The sequence below is a fragment of the Callorhinus ursinus genome, unplaced genomic scaffold (genome assembly GCF_003265705.2).
Source record: "Callorhinus ursinus isolate GAN/ISIS: 27379988/994484 unplaced genomic scaffold, GSC_fseal_2.0 scaffold26, whole genome shotgun sequence".
Classification (NCBI taxonomy): domain Eukaryota; kingdom Metazoa; phylum Chordata; class Mammalia; order Carnivora; family Otariidae; genus Callorhinus; species Callorhinus ursinus.
In genome coordinates this window covers 14,423,950-14,429,215 of record NW_027397088.1, presented here as the reverse complement: position 1 = coordinate 14,429,215, position 5,266 = coordinate 14,423,950, and positions in this window count along the sequence as shown.

Below are 5,266 nucleotides of genomic sequence, written 5' to 3'. Positions count from 1 at the left end.
AAATATAGGGGCACCTGGGTGGCTCAGTCGTTAAGCGTCTGCCTTCAGCTCAGGTCATGGTCCCAGGGTCCTGGGATCGAGCCCTGCATCGGGCTCCCTGCTCAGCGGGAAGCCTGCTTCTCCCTCTCCCACTCCCCCCGCTTGTGTTCCCTCTCTCGCTGTGTCTCTCTCTGTCAAATAAATAAAACCTTAAAAATATGAATATACACATATATAAAATAGATATGTATACATAATACATTTGTATAAGATATATATCAATATAAATATATATATATATCACTCGGCCATAAAAAAAGAATGGAATCTTGCCATTTGCAACAACATGGGTGGAGCTAGAGTGTATTATGCTAAGTGAAATAAATCAGTCAGAGAAAGACAAATACCATATGATTTCACTCATATGTGGAATTTAAGAAACAAATGACCAAAGGGGAAAGAAGAGAGTGAGGCAAACCAAGAAACACACTCTTAACTCTGGAGAACAACGGGCTGGTCAGCAGAGGGGAGGTGGGTGGAGGGATTAAGGACGGCACTTGTGATGAAATAAAATAAAATAAAAAACAACAAAAAAAGAAAGGGCTTGCTACTATGTAAAAAATGGGCATGCAGCAAACATGCTTTTGTGATTATTCTACAGATAGGGAGACTGAGGCAGAGAAGGCAAATGACCTCCTCTGAACACAGCAGTAGCAGATGGCAGAGCCAGACAGGACCTCAGTTCTGATTCCTCCCCCATCCCCCCCAGGCTGAGGGACTCAGAGCTGAACCCTTTCTCTAAGCCCCGCCTCGACAGAAAACAGACAAGCAGGACTAATGGCTGCTTTGGTTAAATCTGTGTAATATCTGCTCAGCCTCTGCTAGGAGATCTCATTGACGTTTTGATTTCTAAAATGTCAAAACATGTAAAGGATCATGAAGTTCAAATTAAATCTCAGGCGAGTTGGAGAAAATTGTCAGTTTTAAAAAGAGAAGACGGAAAGAAATAAGAAGAAAAAAAACACCCCACTTAGTGCCGCTCACATGTGACAGCAGGAACCACTGTGGGCAGGGCTCTGTCTTCAGGGACAAGATCAGGCAGCCCCCCTACCCCGAAAAGGCCTCCCCTCACCCCAGCCACCACCAAAGCACTTGGTGAAGAAAATTACCAATGGCAGCCTCTGGAAAACGTTTGCAGAAGTTGCAGGGAGGGTGCATGATCCAAAACTGTATCATGGGAACATTCAGGAACATTCAAATGAGGGTGTAAGACAGGTGGGGATAACTCTACTTCCCGAGGTACCTGCTTCACTCATTTTGCTTTGCCGGTCCTGGCTGAGGCACACTGAAAATGAGATACAAGAATCCAAGAGAACAAATCAGGAAATCTTTTGTGTCTTTGAAAAAAAGCAATAGACTAACAAGACGAATGTTGACACACTGTGATCAGGGTGTGTGTTCAGCTCCGTTTCCGCAGAGAGCATGGCGTCTTCTCTTTCAAGAGCACAAAAGGCCGATCTGGGTGTGGAGCTGATGGCCCCTTGGTGGCAGGAGAAGACCAATAGGGTGACCAGTGGGGGTGCCTCCCAAAGCAGGGGAGGGCACGGAGGGGCCTCGTCTAAAAACCGTGGGCAGGGTTGCTGAGGACTTCTACCCATCTTCAATTTTCAGGTCGGTTTGAAGATAGAAAGGGGTCTTTTTCTGTCTGAAAAAGAAAATAGGTATAGGGAGTAAAATCTCAACGAAGTGCAGAACCTGGGATGCAAAGAGTCCCCATTCTAAGTTGCAAATTACTTCCTCTGCTTTGGGCGTTCCTTTGTCTCCCGTGGAGTCACCGTGGGATCCACCTTTTATTTGGGACCAAGAGCAATTCCAGTGATGAGTTAGTTACAAGAGCCTTGAAATTCTACAGATGAGTCCTTGCTGGAGGAAAAAGAAGACACCAACTTTCTACTGGCAGTGCGTCCCTCAAATTTAGGGAAGTAGATGTCTGTGGTCCTTATTTTTATGGAAGTGTCAGGGAGAGCAGGAAGCATGGCTATGTGCCCGTTACCATTGATAGAAACACCCGAGGGATTCTCTTAACACTGCCCTGATGACTTAACCACTGGAGCGCTCTGGGCTGGTCACCCATACTCATTTCGAAAGTAGCCCAGAAGTCCTTTGTTCCGGTTATAACACCAGAATCTTAATAACAGGATTTTCTTTCTTTCTTTTTTTTTTAAAGATTTCATCTATTTATTTGACAGAGAGAGCACAAGCAGGGAGAGCAGCAGGCCGACGGAGAGGGAGAAGCAGACTCCCCACTGAGCAGGGAGCCCGATGCGGGACTCGCTCCCAGGACCCCAGGTTCAGGACCTGAGCCGAAGGCAGACGCCCAACTGACTGAGCCACCCAGGTGCGCCGTAAGAGGATTTTCCATTTTACTCATGTTCAGAACACTTTACCATGGAGTTAGTCACCAGGGCAAGAACAGCAGGTTTTTCTGAGAAAAGTCTCGGCAACTGGGCAATGTTTCTTACAGCTATCAATGGTTTCTCCCCATTCCTACCTGGGAGGCTTGGCATTTTCTGTTGCTATGAAGATTTGCAGTGGAGTTGAACAAGTGCCCTGGCTTGTGCTTTCACTCTGGAATTTGAAATAAGAATATGTATTCTGATGTAGGCCTTGGATGTCACACAGCTCTGCATAAATTAAGAGATCTAGTAAGCCGGGTGCCTAGGCTTGTTCCTCAGATCTTTCCATTCACGTTCCCCCAGCTCACTGATTTCCAGCAACAGAAGCCCCAAGTTTCTTTGATTAGGATGATTCAGAAGACAGCAACCTGCATTGGTGGCCTCCGTCACTTAGCAGCCTACAGGATAATTCTGCACCTTCAATCTGAACTCCCATTTTCATCCAAACTTGGGCTCCTACACACAACTTCATGATGACTATGGCATATGATCTGCACTGAAAGTGTCATGGGATAAGAAATGAGAAAACAGGGGGCGCCTGGGTGGCTCAGTTGGTTAAGCGACTGCCTTCGGCTCAGGTCAGGATCCTTGGAGTCCCGGGATCGAGTCCCACATCGGGCTCCCTGCTCAGCGGGGAGTCTGCTTCTCCCTGTGACCCTCCCCCCTCTCATGTGCTCTCTCTCTCTCTCTCTCATTCTCACTCTCTCAAATAAATAAATAAATCAAATCTTTAAAAAAAAAAAAAGAAATGAGAAAACAGGGGAGCCTGGGTGGCTCAGTCGGTGAAGCATCTGCCTTCGGCTCAGGTCATGATCTCAGGGTCCTGGGATGGAGCCCCGCGTTGGGCTCCCTGCTCAGCGAGGAGTCTGCTTTTCCCTCTCCCACTCCCCCTGCCCCCCTGCTTGTGCTCTCTCTCAGTCTCTCTCTCAACTAAATAAAATCTTTAAAAAAAAAAGGAAATGAGAAAACATGGCCCCTCCATACTATTTCTCATACAAAACTCCACAGCCCAAAGCATCTGTCTTCAGAGTTACTCAACCAGCTCAATGAACGGCTTCAAATGGCAGAGAACCAAGTCCAATGGGTTATGTGACTCAGAGCACAGCCTTTGAGGAGCAGGAGCTCATATCCTTGTGCCTCAATTAACTAAAGAAAGATACAGGATGAAAGAAACACAAGTTATCTGAAAGACATTTGGAAAATACTGGCAGGTATAAAGCAAAGAAATTAAAATTACCTTAGTCTATGATCTGTCAGTAACTACTGTGAACATCTTGCCTTAATCCACTCCAGCTCTTTTTCTGGTTTCCCCCCACAGTTGAAATTGTACTAAATACATAAATTTATTTCTTGCTTATTTCCTTTTAACATTAGAAGAAGAATATTCCCTCCATTTCCAGAGAAACCCTGTGGGCATGACGTTCTCCTCATTAGCCGTTTGGCCTTTGTCCTCGTGTGATGGATTCATTCATCACAGTTTAAATGCTTTTGTTTCAAAGTTTCATTAGTTTCTGATTAAGTAACGTGATGCTCTGGGGTTGCTGAGTTTCACGCAAGTTTGTCTTAAAATCTTGAGAATAAGATGGATGGGAGAGGACCATCTACACACACACACACACACACACACACACACACACACACACACACAGAAGTTTCCAAGGGTGAGCAGCTGACGTTGATGGGGCAGAAGCCTCCCTTCAGATTGGAGAAAGTGCCAGAATATCAGGCTGGCAAAGGCAGAGCCGAAGAGACAGTGGAAGGATTATTGAGAAAATCAAATTTACTGCTGATCTAAAGACCAGATAATACTTCTATTAAGTATGACCAAGTCCAGGAATCTCTAGTTGAGAGGTAAGCATGGTCGGTAGGCAGTTAGTCCTCTCTGTTGGTAAAGAAACCCGGAAAAGTTAAAGGATTTCTGAAATTCAGGGTTAACATACCACACGTGTTCCCTCTAAGCCCAGAATGGGGAGTAGCTGGGTTAGATGAGCAATCACTAATAGCATAAGTGGCTATTAAGCTTAATTAGACTTTTCTATTTCTTGAAATCTGATTGAATCACAGATTCAGAAGTTGTTGTGGGTTGAATCACTTTCACCCCCAATTCAGCCTGACGTCGTCCTAGCTCCTGGACCTCAGAATGTGATTGTATTTGGAAATAGGGTTGTTGCAGATGTAATTAGTTAAGATGAGGTTAAACTGGCGTAGGGTGGGTCCTGATCACTATGACCAGGGTCTTCATGCAAAGCGGAGACTTGGACACAGAGACAGGCACACAGGGAGCACCACGTGCAGATCCGAGTTACACTGCCACAAGCCAAGAACACGCTAGAAGCTGGGAGGAAGCCTGGAACGCTCGCCTCCCTGGCACCCCAGAGGGAGCGTGGCCCTGATGACACCTTGATTTCAGGCCCCCGGCTTCCAGAACTGTTGTCAAAGCTGCTAGGTTTGTGGTGCTTTGTCATGGCAGTCCCAGGAATACAGAATACGGAAGGAATCCTGGAAGTGCCTTCACCCACCTTCCTATTTAATGCAGTTCTCCCTCCCCATATGGATAGACGCTCACTTCAGCTAACCTCCATGGGATACTTGGAGGGATGCAGAGGCCGCTGTTCATGGGGCAACACATTCAGTTACGAATAGTTGCAATTATGTCACTGGGTGGGGTAGCATGCTTTTGCAACATAATTATCAGCAAGACTGGCTGACATTAAGTTTCACCATTTCTATTTCTTTTTTTTTTTTTAAGATTTTATTTATTTATTTGAGGGAGAGAGAGAGAGAGAGAGAGCATGAGAGGGGAAAGGGTCAGAGGGAGAAGCGGGCTCCCC